This window comes from Odocoileus virginianus, chromosome 1, assembly GCF_023699985.2.
Source record: "Odocoileus virginianus isolate 20LAN1187 ecotype Illinois chromosome 1, Ovbor_1.2, whole genome shotgun sequence".
Lineage (NCBI taxonomy): Eukaryota > Metazoa > Chordata > Mammalia > Artiodactyla > Cervidae > Odocoileus > Odocoileus virginianus.
This window is the reverse complement of record NC_069674.1, coordinates 100247766-100265581: the sequence shown is the minus strand read 5'-3', so window position 1 is coordinate 100265581 and position 17816 is coordinate 100247766.

Here is a 17816-nt window from a genome sequence, read left to right as displayed (position 1 = left end):
AACCCAAGAAATTATACCCTTCAGACAAAAACGTATATGAAAAAGATGATCCTTAGAGAAACAGTTTCATAACCAACTGGAATCTAATTTTAAAAGGAAAACATATACTGTGTATTTCAGCAATATATACAGAGAAAAGAAAAAGGTGTCTTTTAAGAAAGCTTCTATCCCATTCATTCACCAGACATTTCTTTCTCTGAATTTTGCACAGAGTTTAATTCCTAACATATATACATGTTCCAAAGAAACAGCATAAGAAACTCCACCTCTGTAAACACTGCAAGGACAAACGCTCCCTAAGAATTCCACAGTTGTGAAGTTGGATATCTCAGATGAGTGTGGCTATTTTCTCTAAATTCTCTCAGGGTGTTTTCTGTTTTCCAAAATGAAAGCAACCTGGACATTATTTACTTCACGGGAGAGGCCCAGAAGAGTAATGGCAGACTGGAAGCTCACAAAAGAGAAGGCCGAAGCTGTCCTTTTCCTCAGGGAAAAATAATCTGAGTCTGATGCAATGTGGTCACTTTTTTCCTTGCCATTCTTTTTATCTGCCAAAGCTGTGCTCCTTTAGAGCATTCATCAGTTCTTTCTCAGTTAGCAGGGAGAACTCTGTATGAATTCTAACCCTGCAATATGATCCATCTTGGAGAAAGGAAATACAATGAAAGAAGAGGGGGAGATAATTTTCGTATTGATATTTACATTTCCCAGAACATATAAAACTATCATTTGAAATTAACTGCTCGCAGACCAGGCTCCCACTGAGGAAATGTTTATTCAGAGAGAAGATTGACCTAGAGCTCTTTTGAATCAGAGTCACTGTTTTAATCACTCTTTTCTCCTCACTCATCAAATGAGCCCCCTTTATGGCTTGGTTCTTTTACATTTTCAGTCTGCTGAAGGTTAGAATTCATTCTATCATTTTAATTAGATAACAAGTAAATTTTATAAACTTCTGAACTGACAGAACAATCATTGGTTTGCAGTCTATAAATGGAGTCTTTTCAGTGACATTTATAAGGCCAATTTTTGAAGTCAGACTCTACCTATAGTGCTAAGGTTAAAGTCCGGGTTTGTAGGAGAGGATGGTATATAAATTTTAATGATATACCAGTGGTTGGGTAATGTTTGAACACTGGAAAAATGACACCCAAGTATACTACCCACTGGCAGTTTTTTGAGGCATGAACTCAGGAGCAATAACCTGAAAAGAAAGATCACCATTTAGTGAAAAATCATTTCCACTACTCAGCATTTACTAAGAACTGACAAATTATGAGTCCATCAGTACATTTAACATTCAAGAACAACTCTTTTCATCTTTTTCTTCTCTTAATCTCCCAAATCAGTATAGCAACCCTACAGAAAGAACACAGCCTAGGATGGAATTAGGGTCCTAGGTGAAAATAATTCAACTCTCTTTCACCCTAAAAAAAAAAAAAAATGTCTTACCAGCTCTGTCGTATACCCATGAAATTGTTGGCAGACAATTCTTTGTGGGTCTCACATTTCTGCACATTTTTCAAGAGGATCACTGATTGCTTTTTTACTGCAAGCTACATCTTCAAGGATGTTAGTACCATGAACAACCTTGGCAGAAAAAAATACTTTGGAGATACTTGCACGTTTACCATCTAGTAAAACAAAGATACAGAGCAAATACAGGAAAGCTTACTGCCCACTGTAAAAGATTCGGGTTCCCTAAATTCAGGGTTCCTCACCTACAATGCGGCCTACTGCATGTGCAGATGTCATCTGGTTTTGTTAAATCACCCTGAGGGGCTCAGAGAATTGGGGAAAAAAAGCATTATTCCAACCACTGTTATTACTGAGAGTAATAAAGAATCTTCTGTCTCTCATCCAGCAGTCGTTTGTCTTCTACCAGTATTCATGAAACTACGGCAGTCTTACTTGCTAGTTTGCAAGCAGAGAAGTTCAAAGCCTTAACAGTTCTTAACAGGCACCAGCTAGGAAAAGATGCACGGAAAGACAGGATTTACTACTCAAATATTTCTGATACATTCCTTCAAGCTGAGGCCAGAGAGGGCCAGAAAGTAAGGATTTCTGGAGTTAGAGATCACTGTTGTCACAGTGATGGACAAACCCTTCATCACCGTGCAGTCGGGGCTCAACATGTGAAATGTATTTTTGCACAGCAGAGGACCTGAACCGTTATGGTGTGGTTCATCTGGTAGGAGACTGAACTCCCTGAGCATGCAGTTTGATTCAGAATAGAGATTCCTTGCTGAGGTTAAACTCCAGCACGCAGGAAAGAGGAACTGAGGATCACTGCAACGTGTGAGGGTATTGCTTCAAAAATGCAAAAGTATTGTCAGAGGATAGGGATTCAAGCTGAGGGACCTAAGTGTGACCAGTTGAAGAGGGTGGTTACTTTAGTTCTTTATTGTTTTTTAGTTTTCCAATACATTCCCTTTTTAAAAAAAAAAAAAAAAAAAACTGTTTTTATCTTTTCCAGTGTGCTGATTTGAGAATCTAGAATTCAATAGTGTGCCACAAAGACAGAAAATGATGGGAACCACAGATATAGAATGTCCAAAACCATGGGGTTGGCATTGCCAAGCCCAGTATCCCCAATGAAACTGATTCCCGACTTCACTTGCAACTCCATGAGACTGATTCTCACAGGAATTTACAAGTCACACCCGGGTCTAAATACAGAGCTGAGCAAACAGCTGGTGTACTCAGGACCCTTTTCCTGGTGTCCTTTAAGAAGCTGTGGGAAAATGCCATCTCCTCAACCCTCTAAGTTCCCCTCTAATTCCTAACACAAACTCAGTGTAGGAGTTACATGAACAGACTTAGAGATGTAAGCCCTCAGACCTCATACATAAAGCTTTTCCAGTCATACCTAAGGGATAAGATAAGAGTGACTTGGTCCACTATTCATGCCATTGGGAGGCCTGCAGGAGAAGGTCTTGGGGCCTCTGAAGGGAAATGCCAAGATAAGGGAGGGATTCCACATACCACAGACAACAACGGACAGGGTGCAGGAAGGAGCAGACACAAGTCAGCTTAGCTGAGCCTATCCCTGCCCTGCCCTGAGGAATGTGGCAGACACTAAAGGGGGGGAGCTCCCTCCAAGCCAGTCAGAACACACTGCTGCCCTCAGACATTTTAGGGGGTCCTCCCTAACGACAAATTTTAAAGGAGTGCCTATGAAATCCTGGAGTCTGAGCCTCCTTTGATATTATCCAAAGAACAAAGAGAAGTGACGTCTCTTAGGAAGAGCATCACTCTTCACCTTTGCTTAAAAGCGAGACAATAAATAAATATAAACAAACAGATAAATATTTTAGGTGAGTGTGCTCACTGACCAACTGTTAAGTTTACAATTTGATGTCGCAGAGGAAAACCCTTTTGTCCTTCTACTACAGAAGCCTTAAACGATAAAGCCCTTTTCAGGGAAGACAAATCTGAGGTGGCTCTTTGTTTTAATGAAGACTTTTGACCCTTGGGAAGTAGAAGAAGGAACATCCAGAAAGAGTGATAATAGATTTTCTGTCTTTCCGTCATGATGGGAAATGTTACTTTGGAGAGTTTTAATTCTTAATGAAGATCCACAACAGATGACAGAACTGATTAACGCCTGGGAGTTCAATTCTTTTCCAGCAATCTACTCAGGTTTTGAGTCCCCTATTAAAACTCAATGCTCAGGTCCACTAGTGAGAGAAGGAATGAAAATTCTGTCTCTTGTTTCGAAGTCAGAATGGCTCCAGCTCCGCTGTGCCCACTTTAAGCAGATTGCTTGGTTTGGCCATGAACACTGTTTTTTCTGGAAACCACTCATACTTCTGGGTTGCACTCCTAAACCACTGGAAGTCGTCTGGTTAAGAAGGAATTAGAGTCCAAGTACTTTTTTTCATGACTTTATTTTACCTGCTCCTTTTGAGCACCCTGCCCTTTAACACACAGAAAAAACAAGCTTATTGACAACTTTTTACAACAATGTCCTTACAGGAAGATTTTGTTGTCACCCACTTCTTTTTCCCAAGGTTTAAGGTAAGACCAGCATCCCTGAGGAATCTAGCTGGTGACTCCCATGGAAAAGTTTACCACAGAAACATTTGCAATCAGTTAAGACTTTAGTCCCATAATGCTTAGCAAAGGAAGTTGAAGACAATTCGGAATAGGAATTGAATTCTGTATGCCAAACCTTGGAGCTAAGCTCTGGAGAATCACCCACGGGTGATGTGTACTTTTTTTTCATGATTTTTTGCCTGGTGGATGCAGAGGACTGTGTCTTTAATATTTTCATTCCCCAGATTTGTGTCTGCATCTGTATAGGACATTATCTTCCTCTTGGCAGGTCACCTAGACTCTCCCACATCTGTTTCTGCTTTCATTTCTGTTACCCTATTCGTTTCTGGCCAGCAGTCAAAAAGAACTGCAAGTTTATAAGTGCCACGGAGGCATATGGTTAGAGGGAATAATTTCCCTTTCACCAAGCCTCTATTCCGCTTTTGACTTTTTCCTCTATTTTTCACTTAATTCAGGGTAATCTCAATTAAACAGAGAGTTTCATTAACTTTCCAGAAAATGGTGTTTTAAAGAGACATTTTTGGAGTGATCTAAATGTTTAGAAACTTTGTTTTCAGTATGGAACTACAGCCCTTGTTGAGAGGCAGCTTTTTATTGAAAGACTCTGGCCCTCAGAGCCAGGCAGAGCTCATTGTGATCCTACTTTTTCCATTTACTGGCTGACTAGAATCCTAGGTTTTCCCATCTGTATTTATGGGATCTTTTAAAATACCTACATCTTCAGGCTGTTGTGAAGGATAACTATAAGTACATGCTAAATGTCTGGTAAAAGAAGTATTATTAATAAAGAATAGCTCTTAGTAATATTTTGCAGCAGAAAAATGCAACATTCTGGTCACACTCAGCAATTAAACAAAAAACCCTGCTGGTTATCATTTCCATGAAATCTATTATGTAGGGGGTTTTCCATTACTCCCAGCATAAGGTCTTTGCTCATAATAAAGGATGCAGAATCACTGAGGCATAGAAGTAGAATTTGCTGAATGTGAGAGAATGGGCCTAAGGACAATACCGTTATGGTTTCAGAGACAGAAACAAATCGCACTAAAAGCATTAGTAGGCTGAACATGTCAAAGAGAAACTCAACTCCGATAAACAGGAAAATCAGTCCTGGTACCAGGAATAAGGTGAAACAGTGATTATCTGCTGGAAATCCAGAGAGTACACCTAAATAAAAACAGACAAGATTGGCTCGAGGAAACCATTCTCCATCTTTCTCTATTCTCTTGGCTGTTATCAGCTGTGACTCTTAACTGAGGCGGAGAGAAAGGGGCCAGCCAGTAAGAGCATTGCCAATCAGAGTTAACCATCTGACATGACTACGTGGACGTCAGTTCCAGTTTGGCCTTAAGCAGGGAAATTAAGAGCAAAGACTTATTGGCACTCATCCAGTGCATTGGTAAACATCAAAGAAACAAAGTTAGAATGAAGAATTTGGACAATATTTTAAAAGATGACATTTAAGTTGTCTATTTCACTTTCAGAATTAAGCAAAGTTGAGTAAGATACATTGTACTATTCTGATAGAATTTACTTAATTGACTGGATTTAAACATTGCTGCTTCTGTGTGGGGGCTGGTGTTTGCTGAATCAGAGATTTTTTATGATTCTTATCTTTAAAGCAGTGATTATTTATATCCTATAGCTTCTAATAGTTTCTCAGGCACCCACAAAGATATCTATGTTCATTTATTCATATCCACTACAAATATATTGTGTGTCTTCTCTCTCTCCTAGGTGAGACTGACTTTCATAACGAAAGAGATTCAGGTAAACAATGGAGTTTTTCTTTAATCAGTTTTCTTGTCTGCTATTGGGTATCGCTTACTTCCCTCTGGGTCATTCAGTAAAATTAGACTTCACTATGCCGCACTAAATAAAGGAAAAGAGGAGAGTGAATTAATGAAGTTTGGATAATATAATTCTTTTAATGAAATTCAGATTTATTACTTTAAAGAATCTATGGTAATTAAAACTAGACTGAGAACTTGTTTCATCAAGATTCAAATTTAATAAATAACAAAGCAAGATTTGCAATTAGATTATCATATCCAGGCGCCAGTCTAAGTATTGCCAATGCCTATTTATGAGTATATTATTTTAATCATTTATTCATTCTTTCTTTCCACACTAACTTATTGAGCACATATTATTTGCCAAGAACTATGGTAGATGCTAAGGACAGAATGGTTAACTAGAGAGAATTATTTCTTCACCTGCTTGTACACTTGAAAACATTTTCCTTCTAATTACTTTCTCTCCTTATGATCTTATTAATACTATTCCATGTACTGATATATTCACAAACTCACAATTAAGTCTAAATTAATGAGTCTTTTTCCTACTTTTTTCCAAGGGCAGAAACCAATCAGCAACTCTTTTTTTTTATGCAGCTGTGTATCTTAAAAGACAAAAGGCTGTCTGAATCCATTTTCTTTTTCTCTGACAATTAGTAGGAAATGGGTGACTTCTAACTGGAAACTATTCATCAGGTCAGTCTTTTCTCTCCTTCCTGCTGTACCAATTATCACAAGAGTTCTAGCAAACAGCAAGTTAAGGAAAATACTATGAGGTCAAGCAAATATTTTTGTACAGTAAAAATGTGGGGATATACATGGTCATGAGCAGAATCTGAGTCCTCCAGTGGTTCACGGTAATACAACTGTCTCAAGCGGCAGGTCAGCTTTGGAAAGTTGAGCACACGAGTGGTATGTGATGGGTGGCACTCAGTTCTGACCCCCTCAGCAAGAGGACTAACTAGAAAGGGCATGATGGAAAGTCTAGTGGTCCCAGCTGTGCTGGGACCTTGGGCCAGTCACCTCACCTCGTAGGCTTGCAGCAACTCAAAAGCACAGGAATTGAAATCCAGAGCCTGGCATGACTTATGACTGCGGGCAGAGCTCTTTCCTGCAACAGACTCTTCTGTCAGAAGGATGACATCAGGCCAGAAGTTTTCTAAATGAAACTCCAGCATTAGCTTTCTTCATTTCGAGAATTAGTTAACACCAGAGTTGTTTTCCAGGTGGAAGGTTGTTTTTTAATTTATTTAATAGTTTTGAATGACACCTGTCACTTCACTCACCACTCCACCTCATGGTACTTCTTTTGGGATCACTGAACTGACCATCCCAACGCAGAGAAAGTCAAAGTGTTAGTCCCTCTGTCGTGTCCAACTCTTTGCGACCGCATGGATTGTAGCCCACCAGGCTCCTCTGTCTGTGGGATTCTCCAGGCAAGAATACTGGAGTGGGTTGCGATTTCCTTCTCCAGGGAATCTTCCCGACCCAGGGATCAAACCCAGGTCTTCTTCACTGCAGCTGGATTCGTTACTATCTGAGCTAGAAGGGAAGCCCCAGCGCAGAGGAGAAGGTAGTAATCCCCAAAATATGTATATTGAATCCAAACCCCCAAGACCTCACAATGTGGCCTTGTTTGAAGATAGAATTTTTAAAGAGATAAGCAAGTTAAAGGAGGTCGTTAAGGTAGGCATGTTTTTATAAAAAAGGGGAAATTTGGGTAGAATCACACAGAGAGGATGTGAGTTGAAGACACAGGGAGAAGATAGCCATCTATAAGTCAAGAAGAAAAGTGTGAAACGATCCTTCCCCCACAACCCTCAGGAGGAATCAAGCCTTCTGGATACCTTGAACTCAGACTTCCAGCCTCCAGAAAGAGGAAACAATAGATTTATGCTATTTAAGCCACCCAGTTTGTGGTACTTTGTTTTGGCAGCACTAACAAATGAATATATCCCATGAGCTAGTTACAAGAAAATTCCAAAGGGGTCTGATCATCCCAAACAATAAAAAGCATTAGGCTTGGATCCAAGATTTCTTGCCCCTTCTAAACACACACCTCGTTTTGCATGTTTCCCTTTCCTGGCATCTCCCGTATCTCCCCCTCCTCAAAGCTGCCTCCAGGCATACTTTAACCAAATATAAGAAGCTGTTGCAAAGTCCAGGATGGATCACCTGACTTATCCAGGCTTCCACACTCCACTCGTCTCCCCTAGAATTGTATCCTTCATAAACTAGTTGGTTGGATTTGATAGTGAGGACCCATTTTAGCTGGGCTTGCCGGATAGCTTGGCGAGTAGAGTCTGCTGGAAACGTAGGTGACGCAGGAGACACGGGTTCAATCTCTAGGGTGGGAAGATCCCTTGGATGAGGAAATATTAATAGCAACCCACTCCAGTAATCCTGCCTGGAGAATCCCACAGACAGAGGAGGCTGGCGGGCTGCAGGCTGAGGGGTCGCAAAGAGTCGGACATGACTGAGCGCACTCTCATGCCCCCTTTAGCCACAACCCCCACATAAACATGTGTGTTGGGTAATAGGGTCCCCTGAGACATTTTGAGAGAGGGAATGAGATGATTAAAATGGCACTTTAGGACAATAATTAGTGACAGTGGGAAGGAGGCATTAGAAGAAGACAGAAGCAGAGGCTTAGAGACAGCAATAATTGTCATTTTTCAAACAGGTGATGTGACCAAATTGTCAACAGGATAAGACGAGAGCAGTGGTTCTCAAACCAGAGGGTGGACCAGAATCGCCCTTGTCAAAGAGGCTTGTTAAGAGGCTTGTTAAAACACAGACCGCTGGGCCCCAGCCCCTAGAGGTTCTGTTTCGGGAGGTCTCGGGAAGGGGCCCAGAATTTCCATTTCTGACAGATTTCCCAAAGGATTCTGATTCTACTAGCTTAGGATCCACACAGTAGGAACCACTGGAATAGACTGTCACAGTCACAGCGCTCTGGAGAATTTGTGTTATAAATCCTGTTGTTCTTAATCTGTTTTTTTTTGGGGGGGGGTGGCTTTTGGCAAAAACAACGTTTGTTTTTGCTTATTTTATTTTGGTCTGAATTATTCAAGCTGTTGAAGATGCAAGAGTGCCAACTCAATGATAATTGATCATGCAAAATTCTGTCTTAGTTGAGGCCATATTAATCAGGGATTAGAAGCTTAAGAACCTAAAACTGAGGGGGAAAGATGCCGAATGGGTGTCCCCAAATCTGGCTTCAGACTTCTTCAAGTTAAAAAACCTGGGTGACTATCACTTCTCCTCCAGGTTCCCCACTCCAGTTGAGAATCACTGATTTATAACATGCAAAGCCTTTCCATTTGATTTTCCAGAGTAATTGGTAAATTCACAAATTATGGTTCTGTCCACCATTCTATGTATGCAGGCTGGGAAAATATTATCCCCAGTTTACAGATAAAGGAAATGAGGCTGAAAGAGGGTGTTACCCCTGACTCATTTCTGTTCTTGCCAAGATTTGAATAATTTGTCAAAAAAGATTAATCTTCCAGCTTCAGAAGCTTCCCTTAAGACAAACGATTAGAAACAACATAAGACTTATCATGAAATTCACACAAGTAATTTAAAGCAAAGAGCCACAGAATTCGAGTCCGCTTAAAAAGAGTCAATTGGCCCTAACAGATCTCTCCACCAATAAATGATAGATTTGGCTTGAATATTCATCCTATAAGATTGATCAAACTTCTGTTGCTTTTCTCTGTGTTATTAGTTAACTTGATAGGCACTTCCAGCTGCTGAATTAGCAAATAGTCAACTGTTCAATGAGAAAATGAGCTTCTCTTTTCCAATTGCCTTCAAGTTCAAGAGAGGGGAAAAAAAAAATCCAAGAACTGTACTTTCTATTAAATTGAGAAGCGAGATGTGTAACGAGGAAAGAATTTCGTTCAACAATAGCAGCAGTGCCACATAGCTGACCGGCTGGAGTCCAGCCCAGCTGTGGTCCCGCCACCCCCCCTTCCAGCGAGAGGCCAGCGTGGCTCCACAGATGCTCTCGCAGACGGCACCTGCCCTCGGCCGCCACCCCAGAAACCAGCCGTCCATTTCTGTCGCAGAACCCACGAGCTTATAAAACATATGGGCCCTGTCTCTCGGCCTCCACCTTGATCTCTGTCTCTCTCTCTCTTTTTTTTCTGTCTCTTTCTCTCTGCCCAACTCCTGTCTTTTAAATCAGTCCTGTAGCTTTCACGTGAGCTTTTTGGTGTGTGGGATCCACCCAGGCTATCTTTGGATTTAAATGAAAAATGAACTGCTTTTATTTCCTTGGGGCTCCATTGTACTCAAAAGATGAGGCTTCCACACTGACACTTTATCTTCATGAGAGGGCAAGAGAGAGACAGAGAGACATTGAGAAAGAGAGGCCATTCTGAGACCAGCATTTCACCCTCTCCTTCCTGATTGCTATTTAAAGCACTTATTCTAACTCAGAGAAAACGTAATATATAGTTCCTTAATGTGTTTAGTGAAGGACCTCATGAATCATGCGGATTTCTCCACAGCCTAAATGGTTATTATGCTGACCCAAGGGTGTGCCATTTTGTGGACGCTTCATCTTTGTGTCCCTATTTATTTGTATCGAGCAAGCTGGGTTCTGTAAGACTCTGATTAGAGGCACAATGGAAGTTTGTTATCTACTGTAAACTGCGTACAGCAAAAAGCTGCCAAGTAGCGTTCATGTAATTGAAGATGCCACTTTTCAGACTTGATTGTGATTTTTGGTTTGGGGCTTCCAATTCTAGCTCAGGCTCTCAGGAAGGCCAAGATGATTCCTCAACCTGAATTATTCCTTTTCAGGAATAACACTCCAACTGGGCATCTCAGAGATGGCACACCAGTTGTTGCATTTAAAACCTTTTTAATGACAACAATCTCATCTTTAGTCCTCCCTAAACTAAGGAACGAAAGCTGCTTCCTTGGCTTACCACTGAATTTCTACTCTCGCCAGGCGTTTCACTGAGCGAAGCAAGGCAGTGGGGGATGGGGGTGGCCTGAGTTACTTCTATGGCTGAGCTGAGCCAGAGGGAGACTTCGCTTTCTTCCCAGCTGTTATACATCAAGAAGAGACAGGCTTCTGTAACCCTTTCCTAGTTTGCTGGTTCAAAACGAAAGCCAGATGCTCCGTTTTGATAAAAGATTTTTCCTCTGCAAACATACAAACAACATAATCAAATTTATAGCTAAACAAGATTAATAAAAGGTGGCACTGTTCGTGTTTTGGATTGTCACAAGCAAGTGTGAAAGGCATTCAATGGCCTTGGTCACCTTGACATCCCCAATAGGTACTGTGATTTGCTTCTTTTTCAAGGAAAGCCACTCTTCTCCCCTGAGGTGTGGGTTAGGAAAACACCAATCTGAAATATAGAAGGAAAATGGCTAGGGTTGGACATACTCTTGATCAGATTCCAGAAGTATGTGTATTCAGATGTGATTCCCTCAAGGGTTAAGGGCCAGACTCCTCCCAGGAAATGACAAATGGCTCCACAGACAAAGTTTTCCTCACTCCCCTGCCCCCAGTATCCAGACTTGCAGACTTCAAATAGTTAGAAAAAATGTTTGGTTTGAAATAATTCCTCAGCTTCAACTGGCTTCGCAAACCACATTCTTTTTTACCCTCCTCCCTTAGGCCAGTTTAAAAAAAAAGGAGGGGGGAAAGGAAAATGGCCTGGAATTCTGATGATAGACTTTCATAAAACTGTCCACGTTGCCTGCCGAGACAAAAAAAAAAAAGAAGTCTAACCGAGGTATAAGACTTCTTCTCTTGTTACTAAGATCTTTGTCTTCAATATAGAGATATTTGTCTTCTATGTTGACTTTTTCAGGTCTTAAACTCTTACTGTAGCTTTCATTTTGCAATTTTTCATTTTAAAAACTTCATTCTCTTTTAGCCCTACCCCCACGAAGACATCAGCCCTTTTTAAAGCTCCAGGCCCCGAGATATACCCAAGCTCACAAGTCAGTGTCTGTGAGATTTGAGATTTTTTTTTACCCTGCAGATGCCTGGGACCTGCCTATAAAAACTCTCAGTAAATCTGGTCTTGGGTCTTAAAGAGTTAATTGGTCCTCCTGTGATTTTAACACAGAGCCTGGCTTGGAAAATACTGCTATATAGTATTTGTGTGTGTATATAGTATAGTGTGTGTATAGTATACACACATAGACACACATGATTCCTACATAATGACTAGCATCAGAGAACAGTCAGCATTAAGAGTTCTAATTATAATTCTGTTATAAAGGATACCCTATTTTTCCTTTATTGCTAAACTTCTTGAAAAAGTGGCCAAGTCTGCCTTCACCACTCTCCTATTTCCTAACCCTACCTCCCGCTTATACCCGGTACTCCTAATGCTTCTTAGATCAATGGCCAGTGACTTCATCATGAAGTTCACTGGCCTTCTTTATTCTCTGCCTCTAAAACACATGCTTAGCCTTAACACTTGACCATCTTTGCCTCCTTCCTTTGGATTAAGGAGCTTTGCACTCTCTCGGGTCTCTTCCTAATTTTGTTCTTTCTCTGGATCCTTATTATTCTATGGCAAAAAAATTCCCCTCACATCTGTCCTTGGCTGTTTTGTTTTCCATCTCCACAACTTTTTCTCTGACAAGTTTATTCAACCCCACAGCTTCAACCAGGACCCCCTCACCAGGCAGTTCCCAGATCTCTCTCTCTCTCTCTGTCTCTCCTTCTGACCTCTCTCCCTTTTTCTACTCCTCTCCCTTTATTGTTTACAAGACTCCTTCATCTGGCTCTTCCACTACACCCTCAATGTAACATGTTCAAAAGGGAATTAATCTTTTCTCCCAAACCCACTGCTCATCTGGCGTTTTGTGATTCTGTAAACTGTAGCTCAATCCTCTCTCTTATGGAGGTTGGAATCTATGACCCCTCTGACTGATTCCCATCACTATCCTACAACATTCAAACAGGTATCTAGCCCTGTTTATTCTTCCCCTCAAATATCTCCAACTCAGTCTCCTTTCAAGTCCTACTGCCAGACCGTAAACACTATTGCATTTTAAATACAGAGAAGATTTTTTGAGAACAAGAGTATTCAGAGAAAGATTCAAAATGCTCAAGATGAGGAAAACCAGTAGGACTTAGGTAAGCCAAAGGAGAGGTGGAGTGGAATCTGGTGAGAAGATAAACATGGGTCAAGTTCCAGTGGCGGGAACAACCACGGCATGTGCGCAATCAAGAAGTTGACTAAATGTGTCAACTGAAGCTACATGTGTTTTATTCGTCTCCGAAGCTTGCTCCATCATAAGCCACACTTCCAGGTAATCATACCTGTGTGTAACCCCATCCTCCTGAATCTCAGGTGGCACTGAGGCGCTCTTTATGATCACAGAAGGAGGTAAAAGTGACACTGTGTCATTTCCATGGCTAAGACACAAATCTCACAGCTTCTGCTTCAGTCCCTGTAGAACCCTCTCTGTGGGAGCCTAATAGGAAAACTGACTGCTATGCTAGAGATGCCTCATGTAGGCATTTCGTCAACAGTCCCAGCTGAGCCCAGCCTTTCAGTCATCTCTGATAAGGCAACAGATATGTGCACAAAGCCATCTTGGACGCTTTGGACCAGACCAGCTGCCAACTGAACTCTGAGTGACCTCACTCAATAAAAAGTAGAACGTAAAAATCACCCAGCTAAACCCTACTTGAATTCCCAGTCCATAAATCAAGAATGTATTGTTTTAAGCCACTAAGTTTGGGGCTAGTTTATTAGGCATGAGCAGATAGCCAAAGCACAAAGGTAGATTTTCTGGAGCAGTAAAAAATCAGATTGAATATGTAGGATGCTTCCAAATTATGGAACGTCTGAATAATGTCAAGCAGAGAGGTTTTTTCCTGCTGATGTACAGTAATAGAAAACTAATAAAAGCTGTTGAGCAATAGGATGATAATCATAGCTTTGGATAAAAGATCATTTGACAGAAATACACAAAATGCATAGACCATGGCAAGCATTTGGCAATTCGATACAGAAGATCTAGGACCTAAACTTGGCTTTGTTAATATTGAGAAAGTTACTAAATTCAGCTTGCTACCACCTCAAGGGGTTATCATGATGGGTAAATGGGTCATATACATGCCAGTACTTTGAAAGCTCATTCTAAATACCACATACAATTAATTCTTGTTAGTCACAGGAGGGAAAGGCTAGCGGCACCGAAAGTCCGTCGAAAGTTGGAACAGCAATCTGGGTGTGTAGAATGGTGCATTCCTTAGTTAGGATGACTGATCTGATCCCACTTGAGCCTTATTTCCAGCCAACTTTCTGCTGCATCACTTGTGTTCTAGTCATACTAACCATAGAGGGTAGCTTCAACAAGCCATACCTTTCCTGAGCTTCAGCTCTCTTGTTCACATTCTGCCCACTACAGCTCTCTTCTTTACTATCATGCCATTCCTGGTCATTTTCAAGACTCAGCTAGGGTTTTTCTTCTCTTGTAAATACGTCCTTGATTTTCATAATTTCAATTCATTAAAAGGGCCCCCACTATACATCTCACTCAGCAATGACTCCATATCCTATTAAATGGTATTTCTTGCTTTACATGTTCACCTGGTCCAGGGGTACTACACTCAGCACCTCTGATTACCTCTGATTACCTGACATACGTAGGGTCTTAATACACATTTTTTTTTATCAACTAGAACATTGTGGATAACAATATAGGAAAGACTGAAACAAGTAGCAAAAGCAAAAAAATAGGAGTTTGTGATTGACTGAATTTGGTGAACAAAGACTACAGAAGCACCAGGATTGATCCTGAGATATGACTAGGAGAACACTGGTGTACAAACAGATTCAGGAAAAATTATATGGATTCTTTATGCAATAAAAGAATTTTGGAAAGCTTTTAGATGTGAATAAGCTCAATATCATGATAAGCCAAGCCTATGCCCTGACCAGTAACGCCGAAGAAGCTGAAGTTGAACAGTTCTATGAAGACCTACAAGACTTTTAAGAACTAACACCCAAAAAAGATGTCCTTTTCATTATAGGGGACTGGAATGCAAAAGTAGAAAGTCAAGAAACACCTGGAGTGACAGGCAAATTTGGCCTTGGAGTACAGAATGAAGCAGGGCAAAGGCTAATAGAGTTTTGCCAAGAGAATGCACTGGTCATAGCAAACACCCTCTTCCAACAACACAAGAGAAGACTCTACACATGGACATCACCAGATGGTCAACACCAAAATCAGATTAATTATATTCTTTGCAGCCAAAGATGGAGAAGCTCTATACAGAAAGCAAAAACAAGACCTGGAGCTGACTGTGGCTCAGATCATGAACTCTTTATTGCCAAATTCAGACTTAAATTGAAGAAAGTAGGGAAAATCACTAGACTGTTCAGGTATGACCTAAATCAAATCCCTTATGATTATACAGTGGAAGTGAGAAATAGGTTTAAGGGACTAGTCTGATAGACAGAGTGCCTAATGAACTATGGATGGAGGTTCGTAACATTGTACAGGAGACAAGGATCAAGACCATCCCCATGGAAAAGAAATGCAAAAAAGCAAAATGGTTGTCTGAGGAGGCCTTACAAATAGCTGTGAAACAAAGAGAAGTGAAAAGCAAAGGAGAAAAAGAAAGATAGTCCCATTTGAATGCAGAGTTCCAAAGAATAGCCAGGAGAGATAAGAAAGTCTTCCTCAGCAATCCATGCAAAGAAATAGAGGAAAACAACAGAATGAGAAAGACTAGAGATCTCTTCAAGAAAATTAGAGATACCAAGGGAACATTTCGTGCAAAGATGGGCTTGATAAAGGACAAAACTGGTATGGACCTCACAGAAGCAGAAGATATTAAGAAGAGGTGGCAAGAATACACAGAAGAACTAAACAAAAAAGATCTTCACGACCCAGATAATCATGATGGTGTGATCACTCACCTAGGGCCAGACATCCTGGAATGTGAAGTCAAGTGGGCCTTAGAAAGCATCACTAGGAACAAAGCTACTGGAGGTGATAGAATTCCATGAGCTATTTCAAATCCTGAAAGATGATGCTGTGAAAGTGCTTCACTCAATATGCCAGCAAATTTGGAAAACTCAGCAGTGGCCACAGGACTGGAAAAGGTCAGTTTTCATTCCAATCCCAAAGAAAGGCAATGCCAAAGAATGCTCAAACTACCACACAATTGCACTCATCTCACATGCTAGTAAAGTAATGCTCAAAATTCTCCAAGCCAGGCTTCAGCAATTCGTGAACCGTGAACTTCCAGATGTTCAAGCTGGTTTTAGAAAAGTCAGAGGAACCAGAGATCAAATTGCCAACATCTGTTGGATCATCAAAAAAGCAAGAGAGTTCCAGAAAAACATGTTTCTGCTTTATTGACTGTGCCAAAACCTTTGACTGTGTGGATCACAATAAACTGTGGAAAATTCTTCAAGAGATGGGAATGCCAGACCACCTGACCTGCCTCTTTAAATCTGTATGCAGCTCAGGAAGCAACAGTTAGAACTGGACATGGAACAACAGACTGGTTCCAAATAGGAAAAGGAGTACGTCAAAGCTGTATATTGTCACTTATATGCAGAGTACATCATGAGAAATGCTGGGCTGGAAGAAGCACAAGCTGGAATCAAGTTTACTGGGAGAAATATCAAAGACCTCAGATGACACCACCCTTATGGCAGAAAGTGAAGAGGAACTAAAAAGCCTCTTGATGAAAATGAAAGAGTTGAGTGGAAAAGTTGGCTAAAAGCTCAACATTCAGAAAACGAAGATCATGGCATCTGGTCCCATCACCTCGTGAGAAATATTTGGGGAAACAGGGGAAACAGTGTCAGACTTTATTTTGGGGGCTCCAAAATCACTGAAGATAGTGATTGCAGCCATGAAATTAAAAGATGCTTACTCCTTGGGATGAAAGTTATGACCAACCTAGATAGCATATTAAATAGCAGAGACATTACTTTGTCAACAAAGGTCCGTCTCGTCAAGGCTATGGTTTTTCCAGTGGTCATGTATGGATGTGAGAGTTGGTAACTGTGAAGAAAGCTGAGTGCCAAAGAATTGATGATTTTGAACTGTGGTGTTGGAGAAGACTCTTAAGAGTCCCTTGGACTGCAAGGAGATCCAACCAGTCCATCCTAAAGATCAGTCCTGGGTGTTCACTGGAAGGACTGATGCTGAAGCTGAAACTCTGGCCAATACTTTGGCCACCTCATGTGAAGAGTTGACTCACTGGAAAAGATCCTGATGCTGGGAGGGATTGGGGGCAGGAGGAGAAGGGGACGACAGAGTATGAGATGGCTGGATGGCATCACCGACTCAATGGACATGAGTTTGGGTAAACCCCAGGAGTTGCTGATGGACGGGGAGGCCTGGCATGCTGCGATTCATGGGGTCGCAAAGAGTCAGACACGACTGAGTGGCTGAACTGAACTGAACTGATGCTGAATTGAGGAAATGACAAAATATCCAAATGGAAATCTAGAACTAGTTGTGTATATAAAGCTAATGTTGAGTTCCTGGAGCAAGAGTCAAGCTTTAGTGGTTAGAGTGATGATATTTGGTTCTTTCTTTAACAAAAGGTCTTCTCAGAAAAGTAGAAGAAGGGGCTCATCTTTACGAACCAAGAGAAGGAAAGGAGTTACAGAGTGAACCTGAAATAAGCCAGCATTAATAAGGCTACCGGTAGTGATGTCACTGAAACTAGCAGCTGTTGCCTGCTAATCAGCAGCAGAAGGACATCCTGCCTCATTCTCAAAGATACCACATGCAAATCTAACATCAGATCCATAGCTCTGCCTTTCCTGTTCTTTCCCCATCTCTGTTAATGACATCATCATCCACTCAATGTTCCAAAGGACATTTAGGAATTATTCACAATTCTTCACTTAACCCTGATATTCTTGCAACAAGTTCTATGAACCTGTCCTTGAAATATGACTCCTTTCTTCTTTCTCCTAACCGACTGACCACCAC